Below are 20,817 nucleotides of genomic sequence, written 5' to 3'. Positions count from 1 at the left end.
CCTTTGGCCTTTCTTTAGTCTCTGCCTCTTATTTCAGATGGCTGCCAGTTAGGGGAGGAGGGGGCATGTGAGGCAGCCCCTTCTGCAACCCTCAGAGACGCTCGACCTGAGACAGCTGACTCCTAGCCACTTGCAAACCAGTCAGCAAAACATGTCTGTTTTGTTGTCTGCACTGGCCCCGGGGTGGCATGTTATGGCAGCATCTGATTTCTTCATAGTTTCTCTTACATTCTGTATGCCTTCATAGCCAGTATGGATCCCAGCCTCCCCAGCTGCTTGCTGCACCCCTCCCTAGAGAGCCACTTCTCAGTTGAGATTGCCTCTGTCAGATTGGCCTGACATCAGGGCAGTTCTAGAGGGCATCTTTCTGACTAATGATGACCACCCTGGGTGGGTGGTCCTGGGTTGAATTAGAAAGCAGGCTGAGCCTTCTGAGCCTTTCATGTGCATTGAGCCAGTAAGCTGAGCTCCGCTGAGGCCCCTGCTTCAGTTCCTGCCCCCAGGTTCCTGCTTGGATGGCTTCCCCTGAATTTTCTTTCCTTGATAGTGAACTGTAACTTGTAAGCTAGATAAGCCCTTTTCTCCCCAAATTGCTTTTGGTCAGGCTGTTTACCATAGCAACAGTCAGCAAGCCAGAGCAGGAGCTCTGTGGGTGTTGTTATTATTACTATCATTATTATCATTGTTATTATTAACTTTAAAGAAAGGAAATGTACGAAACATCTTCATTTAGGTCTGTGTTCTTTAGCTCAGGATCCCCATTATAAGAGTTACTCATGGGTGTGGTTTGGTCCACCCACCCCATTCTATTGATGAGTCATTGTTTTCAGATATCGTCAAGAATATTGTTACGGAGTCTTATGCAAGTGTGCGTGTCTTGTTTAGCACATAGACACTTTCTATGGGCTGTAGTCTAGGAGTAGAATTGTTGGATGATATATGCAGATGGTGTTTGTCAGCGTCACCCTCAGAGTGAGACAGGGGCATACCCAGCCTTAGTAACTATCACTAAACAGCTTTCCTCAGTTCCCCTCTCAGTCCACACTCCTGACAGCTTCCAGCATTCTCACTGGTCTATGTCCTTGCTGGTACTTGGTGCTTCACATCTTTTTGCATGTAGTCATGTGATGGGTGTGTACCCGTTCCACGATGCTTTCTGAGTTGCCTTTCCCTGATGACTAATAGCCTCACACAAGTTCCCACGTGTTTATTGGCAAGTGTATATTTGTATGCGTATGTGTATGTGTGTCTTCAAGTCTTCTGCTTATTTTTCTGCCGATCACCTTTTTCTCATTGATTGGTAGATGTTCTTTATAGGTCACTGAAGTGAGTTCTACAACCAGTCTTATGGAAATCTTTCATTGTGTGTGCTCAACCCTTTTTTTTTTTATGTATAGGTGTACTTCATTTTAAAATACAGATTCTTTTCATTTTATTTTTTTTAAAAAGATTTATTTATTTATTTATTTATTTATTTATTTATTTATTTATTTATTGTATATGAGTACCCTGTAGCTCTAGAGATAGGTGAGCCATCATGTGGTTGCTGGGAATTGAATTCAGGACCTCTGCTCACCCTGGTTAACCCCACTCGCTCCGGCCCAAAGACTTATTTATAATTATTTCTAAGTACACTGTTGCTGTCTTGAGACACCAGAAGAAGGCATCAGATCTCATTAAGGATGGTTGTGAGCCACCATGTGGTTGTTGGGATTTGAACTCAGGACCTCTGAAAGAGCAGTCAGTGTTCTTAACCACAGAGCCATCTCTCCAGCCCTCTTTTCATTTTAGAATAGAGTCCAGTTTATCTATTTTCTCTTTTATAGCTACAGACTTTTTTCTGCCTAGGAGTCATTGTCTACTCTGAGGTTATGAAGACACTCTCTTAAATCCACATGGAAGTGCAGTGACAGTGACCCAATCGCTCGGCCTACCAAACCACTCAGGCTAGTTTGTACTAGTAGAGTTTTGCTTCTATTTTTATTTTATTAATTTTATTTTTTAATACAGGTTTTCAATGAGGGGCTTTTTCAACCCCATTGGTTCTATTTTCTTGGGTTTTTTTTTTCATTTTATTTGCTTCATAACTTAAACCAACTCTCTTCTAGTCTTAGATATTATTTCTTAATTTTCTGCTGATAGGCATGCTTCTAAGAACTGGAGAGGTAATTTATTAGAATGAACTGACTGGCTCCCCACCCTCCCTTCCTTTTTTTGACATGAATTTTACTACTTCACAAATGAAGAATGATGCTACAAAGTTACCATGGTGAAGCTGACAAATACCACTCAAGTGATGACGACTTAGAAGTAACTTTCTCCTGCTGCTCTGCTCTGATAAATGGTTACTGTATGATGTGTTCTGACATGAGTTTTGGTTTGGGGCATCTGTTACTTAGGCATTTATTCTTGTTTGTCAGTGTACCATACCTCTGCCTTATCTGAAATACAGAAGTCTAATTGAAGAATAATCCTAGAAAAAATAGATAAAATGATTTGTTTTATAATTCATCTTCCATGTCCAGTTTGTTTAGCTTGTTATGCAATATAAGTGAAATGGCAGGGTTTTTTCTCCTGTGCCCTTTTTAATTATTAAAATGAACACAAAACATGCAAAAAAATGCTCTCTTATGTTTTGTTCTAAAATCTTTATTGGTCAACTGGTATTAACATATGGTATAGTGGGAAGTAGAGGGTTACAAAACTTTCTTCCCCCATATGAATATCTAGTAGATCCAGAGCTGTTTACTTAAGAAGGGCTCCGTTTCCCCGAGGCGCGGTGGTATCATTGTTTTGCCTGTGAGAGCTGATTAGCAGAGTTTTGAAAACATGTTCTCGGATACCAGATTCACAGCCTCCATTTGGAGTGGGAGTGAGTTACTTCCTATCTGAGTCTCAGTTTTCTCACCTGCGTCTAAGAGAAATGAAAGGTTTCATCTCAGTCTGGAAGACATCAAAGGGGAAAGTACATCCGAAGCACTTAGCACCCGGCTTGGTTGTGGTCCATGACCTAGGCTGGCGTCCTTGCCACCGCCCCTATCGTCAGAACTTAATGCAAATGAGATTTTTTTTTTTCTGATGTGGAAACAAAGTTGCTGTCTGTGCTAGGTCTGTTTCCAAGTCTCTACAACCCCTAATGCAGAGCAGCTGACCCACTCCTGGTGAGTTCTCGGTCCTCTCTGTTCCCGAGACATCCTCAGGCGTCCTCCCTCTGGGCCCCTGACTATTGCCAGCCCTTGTCCTCCTGAGCATTACATAAGCCTCCCTTGTGTATCTATCTGCTACTTGTCCCAGCTCACCGCTGTCCTTTGAAGGCAGAGGCCAGCTTCCTGCTGAGCGGGCATCACCCAACATACTCTTCTGGTTTGTTTGTGACCCGCAGCCAGCTGTTGAACTGTCCAGCGGGGAACCAGAGGATGCTTCTCTGTAAGACAACATCCTGTCTTTGTGCAATTGCTTTGTAGAGGGACAGCTGTGGCACAAACCTGTTGGCTAACATCTTTGGCAGTGAAGTCTGAACTCAAAAGCAAAGCACAGATAAAATAAACGCCAGACATTTCACACTCAATCTGGTTACAGCTATGTGACCTTGATCATTAGCATTGTCATTCTGGCACCTCTCCTGGGGAAGGAGAGTTCACAGTCCTGATGACGCTGGAGTGACTAGATTGGAAATAAGGTCTCCTGGGGTTGGGATTCTATCTATGGAAATGTCAATGGTTTATTCACATTTAAAGAGGGCTGCAAATGTCAGCGTTTGTGATTTTCAAAGTCACAAAAGCTAAGTGTTTTTCAGGGAATCTGTAACTAAAATGCTCTGATCTTTTCCAACCTGCTTCTAAGATGTAGTCAAGGCTGGTGCCTGTTCTCACTGGTATATTGCGTATTTGTTCAGCCTGCACACGCCCATACAGTCCCACACTGTGTCTGGCCCTATGGGGGCAGGTGTCTAAAAAGACAAATGTTCTACCCTTTGAAGTTGTTTCTTTTAGGTTATACCCCAATATTCAGTATTTTATTTTATTTTATTTTATTTTATTTTATTTTATCTGTGTTTGTAAGTATGTCTGTGCACATGTTGGGGTATAGGAGCATGTGAAAGAGTGTGAGGGCAGAGGTCAATCCTGTATCTTCCTCAGTCAGGATCTCACTGAACCTGTAACTCACTGGCTTTGCTAGGCTGGCAGGTCAGCAAGCCAGAGGGAACCTGGTTTTCTCCCCAGTACTGGGATCTTAAGCAAGCACCACCATGTTGAAACGTTTACATAGGAGCTGGAGACCTGATCTGGGATCCTGACGCTTGCACCGCAAGCTTTACTGACTGAGCCACGTCCACGGCCCAAATATCCACCTACCTAAGGTAGATATTATAATATCAAAAGCGTATCTTATTTTTCAACTTTTTGTGTTGCGACAGTGTTTATACCCTTTCTGATCCAGACATTTGCCTTGGTCCCTGGCGTTGGGAGTTGTTCTCCCTGGTGGTGAAGACTATGCACAGGTCCCTGCTGACTTGAGATGCTGGGTTTGGTTGGGTAATTGATGTTTTCTGCTTTGATTCCCACCAGGGGACATCCCTTTAGTCCTTGCATTTATTTTTAAGCTAAATCAAGTGTGAGTTGTTTTCCAAAGTCTTCCTGCCCAGCTTAGCTAAAATCTGTGGTAAGCTGGGAACACCTTTTCCAGCTGACCTTGGAGAGGTTTAGAAGTCCGTCTCTCTCAACAGAAGGAGCATTTAATCATATGCCTAAGCCTCTTCGTTCTCTTTCCTGCACTTCAAAAGAGCTATGCACGTGTTTCAAGTTGCCAAGGTTTTCATGCTCTAAGTCCGTTGCCAGCCTATGACATTAAATCCTCCATTAGCTCATAAGATAATTGTACAGCAAATCACAGTGCATCCTTTTACTGTTCTCCATGCCTGCAGTTTCCAAGCTTTCTTAAATAATAAATTTTTTTTTTCGGTTTAAAAAAGAAAAACAAATTTAGCATATTTTTTCCATCATGGTTTGTTTCTTATGTATCACAGAGAAAGTGGAACAAAACTGCCCACCTTCTCAGAAAGCCACTAATACGTCCAGGTGGGCCTGGCTGATGGCAGGGACCATCTCCCCACAGCCTCGATAAGGCAAGCCCAGCAATGTTTTGACATTGCTGAGTGAATTCAGAAAATTCATCAAAGTTAAAAGGGGTTTTTAACTCTCTTCTCTGCTTCCTGAGAGGGAGAGAGTAAGTGGCCTCTTCCAAGCCAAGTAAAGGGTCTGCAGGAGAACCCCCAGAATAATGGGGAGCATGCGGGAAAGGGGACACCAGAACCCACTCCTTAGCCTGATGCTGGCCCAGCCACCTGAAGATGAATGGTTTGTTGGGAGAGAAGATTTTAAGAGAAATAACAGCATCCTGAGGTGTTAGGGATTAGGTAACATGATGATTGGAGGCTACTACAGGCCCAGGTAACCATGGGGTGCTAGGCTGGCTGCATTCTGTGACGCATCATGACAAAAGAGAGGAGAGGTGGGACAAATAGGTGTTGAGCCAGGCTAGTGGGCAAGAATGCATGAATCTCCCACAGGCCAAGAGAATAATTTAAAAAATTATCAGGTACATATTGTGCCTCTGTGTGTGTGTGTGTGTGTGTGTGTGTGTGTGCGTGTGTGTGTGTTAAGGGGACATCTTTAAAGGGACAGCTGTGTTAGCCAGTTTGATAGCTGTTTACTGTTGCTATCACAAAAGACCTGAAGCATAAAGTCAAACAGCCTGACCCTGGATCTGTGAAGGACTTGCTTGAATGTGTCACACCACGGCAGATGGCATCATGGTGGTGCCCAAACAAGAAAGAGAGACAGAGAATCAGAAACAAGGACAGACAGATAGACAGACAGACATATACACACAGATACACACACACACACACACACACATCTCTCACACTGGGGGTGGGCAGTGAGACAGAGACACACACATAGAGAAACAGATAAGCAGAGACACAGAGCTAGAAAGACAGAGAGAAACAGAGAAAGGCATATACACATACACAGAGAGAGAGAGAGAGAGAGAGAGAGAGAGAGAGAGAGAGAGAGGATGAAGAATGAGGAGAAGGAGAGGGAGGAGGAGGAGGACGAGGACGAGGACGAGGACAAGGACAAGAAGGAGGAGAGGGAAGAGAAAGAGAGGAAGAGGAAGCAGCAGCAGCTAGAGAAAGACTCTGGGGTCAGTCAGGCATGCTTTCATGCTTTCTTATAACAACTTTCTCTGGTGGGATCTAACTAGACCCCCACAATCTATGTTAATCTCTTTAGAGGCAGTGTCCTCACTAATTCAATAGCCTCCCACCAGGTCCTACCCCACCCCCCAAACACCCACTATTTCTCAGTATCAGCACATTGAGGACCAAGTCATAGCTAAACCATAACAGCATCTTATAAGGTCAGTAAGACCGAGTTGCAAAAATACAATAAAATAGAACTGAATAAAATAAAATAAAAATAAAATAAAATAAAACATGTGTGTGATAATGGAGGTAGTGGAGGTGGTGGAGGTGGTGGTGGTGGTGGTGGTGGTGGTGGTGGTGTGTGTGTCTTCTCAGGACACATTCACCTAGGATCCTGCTATTCCAGGGCCATGAGAAGCATGTGGATCTCCGTGGAGTCAGGGAGATGTAGGCCATCCACAAACATACAAATGTAACCCATAAACCAGACAGGATTGGTGGGTGCCAAACTCAACAGAAGGCACAGGAGTCAGATGGAGACATAGGAAACCATCATACAAGACAGCCTGATTCCTGTAAATGGCCCTTTCCAGGCCCCCAGCCAGGGAGCTGCAGTAGGAGCAAGTGGAGGCATGACCAACAGGTGGATGGACAGACAGACACTCAAAACCTCTGTCTCTCTTCCTCAGTGAAGATTCCCACCACGGCTAGGCCTAAGAAGAGTTCTGAACTGGGTGTGAACAGTTGATGTTTTGGCTTAAACTTTGTTAAGATTTTATTTTTTTAATTACGTGTGTGTGAAGGGGTGGTGATAGTGGTGGAGGTGGTGGTGGTGATGATGGAGGTGGTGATGGAAGTGCTGGTGGTGGAGGTGATGGTGGTGGAGGTGGTGGTGGTGGAGGTGGTGGTGGTGGAGGTGGTGATGGAGGTAGTGATGGAGGTGGTAATGGAGGTGATGGTGATGGAGGTGATGGTGATGGAGGTGATGGTCATGGAGGTAGTGGTGGTGGTGGTGGAGGTGGTGATGAAGGTGATGATGATGGAGGTGATGGTGATGGAGGGGATGGTGATGGAGGGAATGGTGGTGGAGGGAATGGTGGTGGAGGTGGTGGAGGTGGTGGTGGTGATGGAGGTGATGGTGGTGGTGGTGGAGGTGATGGTAGTAGAGGTGGTGGTGGTGGAGGTGGAGGTGGTGGTGGTGATGGAGGTGGTAGTATATGTGCACATGAGTTCAGTTGTCCAAGGAGCCCAGATGGTGTTATAGATCCCCTGGAACTGAATTTATAGGTATTTGTGAGCTGCCTGACACATGCTGGGAATTAAACTCAGGTCCTCTGCAGGAGCAATATGCACTTTTAACTGTGGAGCCACCTCTCCAGCACTAGCTTCAACTTCTTAATGCCTGAACCTGAAACTATGTCATAGAGCTGAATGTGACTGGCAAGAGGAGGCATGTGCCTCAATGTCAGCAAGGATGGGAGCAGATGGGAGATGGCCTGTTTAAAGGCAGCAGCGGGAGAACTGTGAGCCATTGCTCTGCTTGTATCCCACCAAGATTAGCCAACTGGTCAACCAACAGGATCAGAAGACACACAATCCCCTTCCCCTCCTCCCTTTGCAGGTAAAACTAAGTGCCGAAATCCAGAAGTGAGGCTCTTGTGACCTCTCAGACCCTGCCCTGCTGCCCCTGAAGCTCAGAGCTTCACAATGAGTGCACTCAGCCAGAATCGGTCTGTAGCTCCCACGCACAGCAGCTCCCTGGCAATTAAGCACTCTCCCAAGTTCTGAGAACTCTCAAGAAATGGGCAGCTGTTTATCCCCAGCCTCTGAATGGCTCATTTTTTTTCTTGTTGTTGTTGATTTTGTTTGTTTGTTTGTTTGTTTTGTTTTGTTTTGTTTCTATCAATTAGACACAAGCCACAGTTACCTGAGAAGGACCCTCAATGAGAAATGCCTCCAACAGACTGTGGGACATTTTCCTGATTAATGGTTGATGTGGGAGGGCCCAGTCCACTGTGGGCAGTGTCACCCCTGGGCTGGTCCCCGGGTGGTATAAGAAGGCAGGCTGAGCAAGCCATGGGAAACAAACCAGTAAACAGCACTCCTCCATGACCTCAGCTTCAGTTCTTGCCTTTAGGTTCCTACTTTTGAGAGACTTCCCAAAGTGATGGGCTGTGACCTGGATACGTAAGCAGAAATGCACCCTTTCTTCACCAAGTTGCTTTCAGACATGGCATGTACCACAGAGGTAGAAACCTAACTAGGGCAGCCTCCTGGATTAGTCACCAACCATTTATGCAAAGTTCTTGCCTTTTCCCATTGTCAGGCTCTGTGCTCCATTCTGAGAAGCATTGAGAAATAAAATTAGTAAGACCCATCCATTGATAAACTTAGAATCTAATGATAGAAAATGTACCGTGAGCATGTTACAGTGTGATTCACGTGCTATGGTAGTAGTCCAAATGTGGTATGGGGGGCATAAATGCCCATAAGCCCCTTAAAGTACTCAAACAGATGAAAGGCATATGGACTTGGACATGGTGGCTCAGGACTGCATCCCAGCACTTGGGAGGCTGAGGGAGACAGAAGGTGAGCTCAGCTCAGCCTATAAAGAGACCATGTTTAAAAAAACAAAACTTTTTATTTTGTGAAACATGTGTTACTAACAGGGATGAAGGAGTAAAGGAGAAGAACAGGGGAGGATGGAGACGTGAAGGAGAGGGGAGGGAGGGGAAGGGAGGGAGGGAAGAGAGAGAGAGAGATGCAAACTTGGGCTTTTCCACCTCTGCCCCAGTTTCGGAATAACAATGTGGAAGCTTGTGTAATTATGAATTAATGCCTAGGCCATAAGCTTTGGCTTGTTCTCTAACTAACTCATAACTTATATTAACCTGTTTATGCTGTTCTATGTCTGCTGCAAGGCTAGTTACCTCTCCTCAATTTCATACATCTAACTTTCTCTGAGTCCAGGCTGGGGAATCTTCCTGGGCCTGACTTTATTCCAGAGTTCCTCTCTCTCTCTGCCGGACGTCCCACCTTCTAATCCTGCCTCGGTTTATTGGGCTTCAGAATGTTATTGACAGGTGATGTTTCCACCCAGTACACGAGAGGTTATTCCTGCACAGAGACAGAGAGGGAGACAAAGACAGTGCGAGACAGAGACACACACAGATATAATAAGTATGTACTGAAGATCTCCTTTGACTGAGGAGAGCAGGCTCTGTAAGGCAGCGCTGTAGAGAGATTTAGTAGCACGCGTCAGCCAGGAGCTTCTTGGCCAATCTGTGGGTATTTCAGACTAGTCTGTTTTCTTGATCTGTGTGCTTCTCGGATTGTTCCTAATCATGAGTGATCATACGCCATGCCTGTTCTATGCTGGACAGCTTCATGAGTGACATTATATGCAGCAGCCTCATGAGTAGACAGACATTAATACCCTCAATATATTCACAAGGGAACTGGGCCCCAGCCTAGCTGTGCCCTTTGCCCACACCCACACAGAGCCGGGTTCCTGAGGGATATTTGTCTCACGGCAACGCCCACATATTTTTCTCCACCCACAATATCTGAAAACATCACTCAGCATCTTGGGAGTTGAAACCAGGTCCTGTGTCCCTGAAAACCCAAAACTGTGAGGATTGACTACATGTATTCATTCATTCATTCATCCTAAATAAATATTTTTCTGGACACTAATTAAATGCTGACACTTGGGCACACAGTCATTAAATCACTGAGAAATGAAAGAGGGGACAGATGGGGAAAGGAGAAAACAGGGAGAGGAAGAAGCAAATAGGGCAGTAGGGCTCAGGGGAGGGGCTGGGTGGGGGAGGGAAGAGGGTAGGCAGGGGAAGCCACAGAAGGAGGCCAAGGCTGGACTCCAGATTTTGCAGAAATTTCCAGAGCCCCTAGGTAATGTGGGGTATGTAATTTTCATAAATTTAGTCAAGTATCCAAGCCATTCCCGTCCCTGGTGTGGCCTTTTGCATGGTTTAAATGAGTTCTGCCTAGAAGAAATGATGTTTTCCAGGAGGGACAAGTAGCTTTGCAAGATTAATGCATGAACCTTGTTCAGCACTTTACTGGATGCCAAGATACCAGCACAGCGAACGTGGACTGATTGATTGGCTAGGGGTAGCAGAAAGAAATCTGAATTTAATTTTTAAAAATCCTGGGTTCTAGGCCTTGTTCTGCCATAACTTATGGGGTGACTCTGCATCTGTCACTTCCTCCTCTGGGGCCTTGAAGCTGGTCATTATTCCAGGCTGAGGGAACAGAAAGAAATCACATTCTTATGATAGTTCAGTTTATCAGATACTTTCATGGAATTCCCCACTCTTAACACCCACAGCAATCTTTCCCATTTTGCAGATTAAATATTGAGACTCAGAGAGAGTATGACTAATCAGGGTCAGCCTGTTCCTACAGGGTTGGAGCTCAGGGAAAAAAAAGGTGGCTCCAAAAAAAGAGAAAAATTCAGTGGTTTGTTTTTTTTTTCCCCCATAATACTTGCCACTCTGTTTTTAGGAGTTATTTCTGTGGTACACAGATTCCCCTGATCAGGGACCCCACATGATTTAATTGGGAGACAGGGAAGTTTGGGGTGTTCCCAGTGCCCGAGATTCTCATACTAATATGGCCAATCCAGCCTTCGTGGGAATGGCGAGCAGAAGGAAGCCATCTCTAGAGGGAACAAGTACTAACTCATGGAAGGAGTAAAGTGGGACATCACTGGCTTTTAATGCGATCTTGGGTCACTGCAATAATTAAGTTTGGCAGAAGGGTGTGAAGCTGTAAAAGCAGAGCCACTGAACGGCATGGGGGGGGGGATTATGTCCCTGAGGGCTTACTGAGGCTGGGAGGCCACCTGCAGCACTGTGGAGATCAGCAGCTGCTGTGTGGGGCCCTGCCAGAGCTCCCTAAATGTGCTTGTTGGAGTCTGTTTGTCTTTCTTTGCCAGACAGGTGCTGACTGGTGTCAGGAGAAGGGCCACCGACATAGCCCTCCCCGATGTCTTGAGTATGCCAATAGTTCTGCAAGTTCATGCCCACGATGGCTTCACCAAGGTGGAGGGGGGATAGATGTAGGTACTTTTCCTCCCTCCAGTTATATGGTGATGGGTTGGATGCTGGGAGAGGATCCAGAGGGAGGGATGCTCTCAATGAGCATGAACAGGGCAATTGGTTCACATGGAGAATGGGTGTGCACCTCTCAGTCCTGCGAGGCCAGCCACCAGAGAGCTGGGATTCTCCTAAAGCTGTCAAACTTATGGCAGTTAACAGCACCAGGAGAGCTTCTCTGAGTTTGAGGTCTGGTCCTTTGAACTCAACATTATGCTTTGTTTTGTTTTGTTTTGTTTTGTTTTGTTTTGTTTTGTTTTGTTGTTCTGTTGTTTTGTTTTGTTTTGTTTTGTTTTATTAGTTACCTTTCTTGTCACTGTGCCCTAATATCTGGTAGAAGCTGTTGTGTTGGAATCGAGGCTTGAGTCCGGACAGACTATACCAGGCCAATGTGGTTCCACGTGGCAGAGGTTGATTGTGTGTATGTGTGTGTGTGTGTGGGGGTGCGGTAGGGGTGAAGAGACAAAGGGGAAAAGAGAGAAAGAAGAACGAAGGGGCGAAGGTCAAGAAGGGTCTGCCTTTTATTTAGGCTGTGACATAACCACTCACAGGTAAAGGTGGGAAGCAGACTTTGGGAATGTATGCAATTGCCATGGCAACAGATGGTGTGGGGGGGTGCTCGGGGGGGGGGAGCAAGTAGCCCATGGGGGATGTCACTGTGTTCAGAGGGAGTCTCTTAAGCTGGTTCTTGATACCAACAGAAGCAGCTTAACTCTGGCTCACAGTTCAAAGGATGCATCAGTCTATCACAGTAGAGAAGATACAGGGTAGATTTTAACCATAGCGGCTTCTGAACATGACGGCGATCAGGAAGCAGTGAGCTAGAACCAGAAGGAGGCTGGGCTACAACCCTGAAGACCTCACCTCATTGGCCCACATCCTCTTCAAGGTTCCACAACCTTACACATCAATACCACCACCTGAAGAACAAGTGTTCAAACCCTTGGGCCTGTAGGGAACATACTGAACCGGAGACATTACCATTACAAAGGCTAAGGCTATAGAGAATTTTTCATTTTGTGTTTTTGAGACAGGATCTCTCTACATGCCACCTTCCTGGAACTCAGTAGGTAGAGCAGGCTGACCTCAAACTCACAGGAATCTACCTGCTTCTGCTTCCCCAGTGCTGACATTAAAGGCTTGTGCCACCAGGCCTGGCCCAAGATAATTGACTTCCAGACCTTTGCAGTTTTGTGAAACATCACACAGAACAACCCATGCTAGTGCTCAAGGGAAACGAGGAATCTACAAAATTTATGGGTCCCAGGCAGCCTCAGAAGGAGCTGTCTGATATTAGGCTCAGAGGACCCTGTTGCTCCAGGGTTTCGAGCTTTAAATGTATTCCAAGCTGAATAGCTCCAGGTCAGATTCCTCAAGAACAACATTAGATGCTCTCTTGGAGGCCTCTGTTTGAACAAGCTCCCCGTTGTCACCCCCACTTACATCTGCATCCAGAGACAATGAGACCAACGCTTGCTGAGCAGGCCCTAGTACCAGTCTCCATGTGACCTGCTAAGTTCACAATGACCCCGTCTCATCAGCAATAGGAAGTGTCTGCTGTTATTCACAGCTTACAGGTGGTCCACTCAAGAAGGTGGCAGAAAGCAATGGAGTCAGACGCTAACCCTGCTTGCTCAGCCTTCTGAGCCAGATGTCCCAGACACTAGCTGCTCGGCTCTCACAGTCTCACAGGACTGGTTCTCCCTTGGCTCCAGGCAGAACAATCCCATTAGTGCAGTCTGAGGTGTGTGGCATTGCTGACACAGAATCTGGGCGAGTGAAATGAAACACTCAGCGTGTCCCAAACTTTGGGTTAGGCCCTTGTGACAGGTTTGACCACCTTCGGGAAGAGAAGGCCTAGGATCAAACCCTGCTAGATAGCTACACAGTTTGGGGGCAATTTCACCTTTCTGAATGTTAGTCATATCTATAGAATGACTTTACTAATAGGACGAATTCTTCATAGCCATTGTGAGGACTGCATGATGTAAGGAGAGCAGGAATTTCAGCATTATCACCCATCCTTCATAAAACTATGCTAAACACCCCTAACACGTCTTCTAACAGTAAAGCCTACACCTGTCTAAGACATACCACATTCCTTCCTGGCATTGTTTTCAGAACGTACCCACCTCTTCTTTTGAAAACAGGACTGCATGTTCCACTTCCCAACACCAGCCCCATCGCTCCAAAACCCATAGCTTTGTTTTGGTGAGGTTGTTAGTCCTTCAGCAACCTTGAGCTACATCCTCTCCCAATTCACGTGAAGTAGTAAGAGCGGAGGGAGAAGTCTTCCATCTGTTCATCCATCCTGTGTTATTTAGAAAGCACTGCGTGTCACATTGACTGCTCAGCTCTCAGCAGCCATGTGAGAGGATCTGGAGGGTCCAGCTGTGAGATTATGAAAGGTACAACGTTGGTACGAAAGAGTGCACAGACCCAGGGAAAGACAGAAATGAGGCAAAGACATGAAAAATTGAGTCTCTAAAGAGAGACGAGACTTCTGGCTTAGCACCGTTACAGCTTGGCTGTTGATGATCTCCCAATGGCCCATGGGCACATGTCTCCCACAGAGCGCATTTGTGAGGCTCTCTGTTCTTTTCCCACTTTGCTCCAACTTTTGATGTCACTGCCACGCTTGTCCCCAACTGCTATCTTGCATGGACCCAAAGCAATGGGGGCTGAGCACATAGAACTAGAACACTCAAAACTGGGAGCCGAGCAAAGCATTTCTTTGATATAACATTTTGGATCATTTTGTTATAGCGACAGGAAGCTGACTAACTCGGGCATGGAGAGGAATAGCAAACTGGACAACTGATTCAATCTTTCTGGAATCTAGAAAACTTCGTTAACCTTTGGACTAGTAGTCTTTAAAGAATGGGTGTGGTTTGGTGGCTCCAGGAAGAGAAAGGGAAAACCCACAGGACACAGTAAATACCTGTCCATCTGGTTGTAGCTTATGCGGTAGGCTGACAGGAAAATAATTCAGATGCTGCCAGAGTAGAAAAGACCTGGACTTCAGGTGCTGTGGCACTTCATGGGATTCCAACACACGAGAGGAGAGAACCCGGCCCAGATGTGCCCTGTTAATTAGAGGAGGAAGAGACCAGAGGGAGGGGTGCTAGGGCAGAGGTCACTAACCAGCTGAGAGAGGAAAGGCTCAAAACTTGGTTCCCTACAAGAAATGGCCCAGTGAACGGCATACAGACTGAGCTTCTGCGTTCCCAGCCAAGGTCTGCCGGCAGGTCCTCGCTCTCAAGTCCAGTCTCAGAGCTGGGAAGGAAAGAGGCTAACAGGAGAATGAGATGGCCTCCTCTGTCTCCATCCAACATGATTGTGTTTGGTCTTCTGGCTTCCCACTGTGGGAGACAGGTGAGGATCACTACACAGTGGCCAGCAGTTGCCCACCCCACCCCACCCTGCAACAAGCTACCCTGCCCCTCACCAGCTCCAGCCACATTCCCAGCATCGGGCGGGTTTCCTTTTGTAAAGCCTCACAGAGGCACTGGCTAATCAAATCAGTTATGTTTGCTTTGACTTCATAAATCTTCCCAGAGCAAATGATGCCAAAACAAAGAAACGGATCAATGGGGTAAAATAATGAAGTCCAACAACACAGAAGAATGTTCTTTGATTATGAAGGTGACTCTTGAAATCAGCCAAGAGGGGATGAATTCAGCCAGCAGGTCTGGAGGCAGGTGGCTGCTTAGAAAACATAACGTCCCATTTCTCCCTCACGTTCTAGACCAACACTGATGCCAGGAGGTTCCAGGGGAGGATGCAAAAGTAGACATTGCTAGTGTGATGTGCAGCTAGGAAGCTTCACCTCTCTTCCTGTGACACCAAGGTGGTTAACAAAGAGACGGATAAATTTGTACAAACACTAAGAGCTCTGTATTCCCAAACACTACAACCATTTCCCTTCCTTGGGTGTTCCTGGAAGGGAAGGGAAGCCACCTCTAATCATCTCAACAACGGGATGAAGCCATGAGAGAAGGAAAAGAAGGGAACTCATTAGGGGTATGTTAGGATGTCAGCTGTGTCACAGGCTACAATAGAAGCTGTGAGGGAAGAGACCATAAGAACCATTGCCAAGAGAGCCATGCTCACCCCCCCACCCCCACTCCTCAGCAAGGGCTTCCATGTCTGGGGAGGAGTCTAGAGACCCCTGCTAGTTTCCCCACTCCTTGGTCCAGTAGTAGAATGTACTAGCTACTTAGGGGAAGGAAACAAAGATCTGTCAGGTTGCTTGCTTAAAGCTTAGAGCTGATGCTCTGTCCATCTGGCCAGAAGGAAGGGATCTCCTCCTCCTTCTAGACAGGGTATGTAGCCTGAAGTGGTGCCCTCAGGCCCCTGCTAGGAATGGCAGGAGTTGTCTTTCCTGTTTGGTCTTCCCTGCCTGTATCACCAAGGAGGTACTCAGCTCCACATTGCCTTCCACAGCCAGTGGCTGCGTGCCAGGCCTTAATGCCCACAAGAAACATGATTTGATCTGCTCCAAGGAACAATAGGTCCACCAACCTCACAGAACAGCTTGAAAAGGGGCTGGAAAGCTCCAGCAATGAGCCTTGTAGCTCCCTGGTGCCAAAAGAGCCCTGTCTTACTGGTTGTCCCTCAGGAGGCCAGAGAGGAGCCCCAGCAGTCCCTGCACGTGGCAAACTCTGTTTATAGTTCCCTCTCTATACCCAGGCTACCATCCCTAAGTGAAGGGTTCCTGAATGCTGCAGTGATCTTGATAACAAATTTACTCATAGCCATGGTTCCCAGAATCAAGCAGAGATATTTAAAAGACAGATATCTGGGGCTAACATGGCTTCCAGGAAGAGATCACATACCTGGGATCCTTTGAAAAGTGACCCGCAGAGTCTATGGGCAGACAGAGCATCCCTCCCTTAGGAAGAAGGAACCAGGCAAATCCCACAGAACCTTGTGCTGGAGACTATGAATGACTCTGAACAGTAGCTGGGATTCCGTCCTGGGCCCCTGCACAGGCCTTGGAGAGCCACGCTGAGCTCGACAGAGAGCTGAGGCTCAAAGCAAAATGAAGCCAGGACCACAGAGTCTGGCAGTAATGGGTCCCTGTATGGCACGAGAACTGACTCCAGCTTTTCAAACCAAAATGGAAGAGTGCAAAATGGTGTAGCCAAAACCTTGGCCAGCTGCTTCACCATCACCACTAAGAACCAAACACCACAGCTTGAACCTGAGTTTGAACCAGAATTTACTGTCTCTGAGCATCAGTCGCCTCTTCTTTAATGACAGTCCAAGGTAGCCAAAGGTTGAACTTACCAACCGAGGTTGACCAAGAGTGTCTCCAGACATTACCAAGTATGCCCAGAGGAACAGAATCATCCCAGGGTCTACTGTTGCCCTACCACTATCCCTGATTTTTTTCCCTTCCACAGCCACCAAATTTCCTTGAGGTGGATTCTATCCCCCTGTCGCCACATGAGCAAAAGCCTAGACCATTCCTGTAGAGAGGCTGGGTCTCTGCCCGGCACACAAAGAGGGCCATTTTACATAACCTAACACCCTTCTCTCTTTGCCCTGTACAACCTCACCCACTGTGCAAAGTCCCTTCCACTTTCCCAAAGGAAATTCCTTTTCTCTCCTCATAGAATAGATTGCCCATCAGCTCCCTTTCAGAGGATCGGTGCCCTAGTCTAATGCCATGTGTGCTACACACACACACACACACACACACACACACACACACACACAGAAAGAGAGAGAGAGAGAGAGAGAGAGAGAGAGAGAGAGAGAGAGAGAGAATACACCCAGACACATACATAGATTACATAGGCACCAACACATACACACACATGGATGTACATGCACAAACATACAGAAACATACACTCCCACCTACCCACACACATGTACACAGATGCCAACACATCCATAGACACATACACACATAGGTGCATACAGAGGCACATGTACACACAGGCACATAGACTCAGACACACACAGACTCAGACGTAGACAGGAACACACAGAGACATACAGAAACATATACACATAGACACACACAGGCACATACACATACAGATATACAGAAACACAGAGAAAGACAGACAGACACACACACACACACACACACACACAGAGAGACTCATACACACAGACTCAGACTCACAGACTCAAACAAACATGAACACATGCAGACATACAAAACATACACCCATAGACACACATACAGAGAGACACACATACAGAGAGACACACAGAGACACACAGCCATGCACACAGAAACATACAGCAACACACACACACACACACAGAGGATATAAACAGTCGGGTAGAAGGTCTCAGCCTGCACTGGGATGCACTGTAGCAAATCCCTCTGGGTGGATACTTGCTGGCAAGGTGGAAGGAAGACATCCTTCACCACACAATGTCCTTAACTAGGTTTATCATGACGAGTGCACAAGTTACTTCTGAGCCACTAGTGGACTCTTCTTTAATGGGCCCAGGACCGGCTTTTTCCCACCAGTTGAGGCATCAGGCTGAGTTCACGGTTAAGCCCAGCACATGTGTTAGTTCGACCCCCAGTCCCAGGTTATACACCTGACCTTTCCTCTTCTTTCTGTTATTCCATCATGGACTTTCATTGTAGTTTATGTTCCAGTCCTTTCTGGTGTGAGGCGAGGAGAAGTGAGGTATGTCTAAGATATAGGCGAATTGAGTCTTTCTCGGTCAGCTTAGAGCAGTGTCTTTTCATGTTTTCTCTTCCCCTAAGGTTATGGGAACCGTCTGAAGGCAGTAGTTGAATCAGATTAATTTTATTGCTCATGGTTTCCATTCCCTCCCTTATTCTCACACACACACACACACACACACACACACACACACACACACACACACTTTAGCACTCAATCTGATACTCACTACTACGTACATCCACTTAGTATTTGAAACTCGAGTATGGCTCCTTCTCTTAGGCACAGAGTGTCACTTCCTCTCTTTTCCCTTTCTTCTTCCCTTTCTCCCTTGCCTCTTCTTCCTCTCACTCCTTCTCTTCCTCCTTCCACAGCACAAAGTAGGAAGCCGGTGCAGATTACAAAGAGCTCCCTATTGGGCCCTTCAGTGTGTTCGGTTACACTTTGGCACTCAATTCCTCTTAACAAGAAAGAGTTTATGGCATTCTGAAGGGTGGCTCCAGCTGAGAGTCAGTGAAATCAGGGGCTTTGGCCTGCAAAGTGTGTGTGCTGTTACCTTGTGTTATATAATCGTGTCTCAGGCTGAGGGGCTGACGCATGGTCCCCTCACTCTTATTTGGGGCTGTATGATCCAGACTTACAAGCTCCTAAAACCACCCTCCCTTTAAGATCTGCATTCTTCCCCTCTGCCTTCTCCTGCTGGGCTTTATGTTCCAAGGAGAATGCTAACACTGTGCTCGGTGAATTGTTCTGAGATGTAACCCCATGTGAACCTTCTAATACTAGGGACCACCCAAGCACCCCAATTGTCATTTCTGCCTTATAGATGGGGAAGGCAAGACGTAGAAACATGATTATCAACAGAGTCTGGAGCAGAAGTCACTTATGGTGCCAAGAAATGATCTCTGAGCACAACACAGCCCCACCTCAGGCTGAAAACACCCATCACTGTCACCGCTATTGCAGGTTCACTCTTGTGTCTGTTCTTACCTGGGCAACATCTGGGGACTTGCTGGGGCTCTGCCACAGCCTTGCAGGATTTTCCAACTCTGCCATTGAGCCCTGTCTTGGAGTTCCCATTGCTAAGAAAAGACACCATGGCCAAGGCAACTCTTATAAGGGACAATATTTAATTAAGGCTGGCTTACAGGTTCAAAGGTTTAGTCCATTATCATCACGGCAAGAGACATGAAAACATCCAGGCAGGCATGGTGCTGAAGGAGCTGAGAGTTCTACATCTTGATCCAAAGACAGTCAGGAGAAGCTAAAAGGAGGGCCTCAAAGTCCACCCCAACAATGGCATACTTCCTCCAACAAAGCTACTCTTACTCCAACAAGGCCATGCCTCCTAACAGTGCCACTGCCTGGGCCAAGCAGATTCAAACCACCCCCTGAATGGCTCATGAATGGAAAATGACAAGAAGTTCTGAGTTCCCCTGGGAAAGAGTGAGTGAGCCAGGTAAAAAGGGCTGCAGGTAACCCTGGGCTCCCCCTTTCTAGGAACTGCCTTTGGGTTAGGCAGGTCTGGGCCCTTCTGAGATGGGCTGTGTCCCTGTGCATATAGGAGGCAGGACACAGAAAAAGTGTAGGGCTTTTCAAGTCATGTCTTCTCTTGTTTGCAATTGATTTCCAGTTAAAGTTCATATTCTCTTGGAAATTCCAGACAAACTAAATATTAAGAAAGATTTGGTGAAATCATGTTTTTCTGGAGCTGAGAAGCTGAGCCTGCCATCTGGTCCTCAGGACTGACCAGTGGGCCAGTGAGTGCTCCTCCCCTGCAGTGCTTCTCAGCCACCTGGGGACCTTGCACACATTCTGAGGCCTGGACTATGTCCCATCCTCACCCTCAACCCCCTGCATACCCATCCCCCACCCTGGGATACCTCAGCCTAATCCCCCACTCCCACGCCCACCCAGGATGCCCTATCCCCACCCCCACTCCACCCTAAGATGTCCCACCCCTTATCCCCCACCCCACCTTCCCATCTCTACCCCCACCCCCAGCCCTGCCCCAGGATCCCCATCCCCAACCCCCCTCCTCTTGGATGCTCTTCCCCATTACCCTAATCCCCCATTCTTCCACTTTCCACCTCTCCATCCCATCATCCTGGGATGCCCCCTCCCTCCCCACCCTACCCCACCCTGCCTCCGATTCACTCAGGCCATGATACCCCAGGCCACTGTCTCTAGACCTTGAGCAGCCACCTGGCTGGTGCTCTGAAGAGCAATTTCAAGTAGATTGGAGCTAAAAATCTGCCATCCCCGTATTACTGGTGATTAATAAGATTCAGATTTATCTACTGAAAGTCCGGGGTAAAATACTCTACTACTGATGGATGACCCTAGAAAGGAAAAGGCTGTAATTCGCTTGACATTATTTTTCGGCATGGGTTTTGTTTTTCTCCTCTCCTTGCCTCCCTGGGTACTAAAGCCTTCTGAAATGAATTAGATCCCAGAAGTAAAGGTTGATGAAATGCAGGACCCAGGGAGGAGCGGCCAGAATTGGAAAGCAGAAGGCTCTGGTTGCCTTGCCTCCTGAGTGGTTCCTGCATTTTTCACAGATCCTTGCCACTCCCTGCTTGGGGCCTTAACCCAGGCCTGGCATCCCCCTGCCACCAGATAGTGCCCCTTAACCAACCTCTCTGTCACTGGGTTTCTGCTTCCCCAGTCACTCTTTGCATTATGTGTTCTCGAGCGTTCAAGTGGGAGAGTGTTCTAGAGCAGGCATTTGGTCATGTCTCCCCCCAGCTTAAAAACCCCCTTGTGTTTGATTCCACTACATTTTTTTTTGTTGTTTTTTTTTGTTTTGTTTTTTTCGAGACAGG

This window comes from Mus caroli, chromosome 16, assembly GCF_900094665.2.
Source record: "Mus caroli chromosome 16, CAROLI_EIJ_v1.1, whole genome shotgun sequence".
Lineage (NCBI taxonomy): Eukaryota > Metazoa > Chordata > Mammalia > Rodentia > Muridae > Mus > Mus caroli.
The sequence above is the reverse complement of the archived record's forward strand: the minus strand, read 5'-3'. Positions refer to the sequence as shown.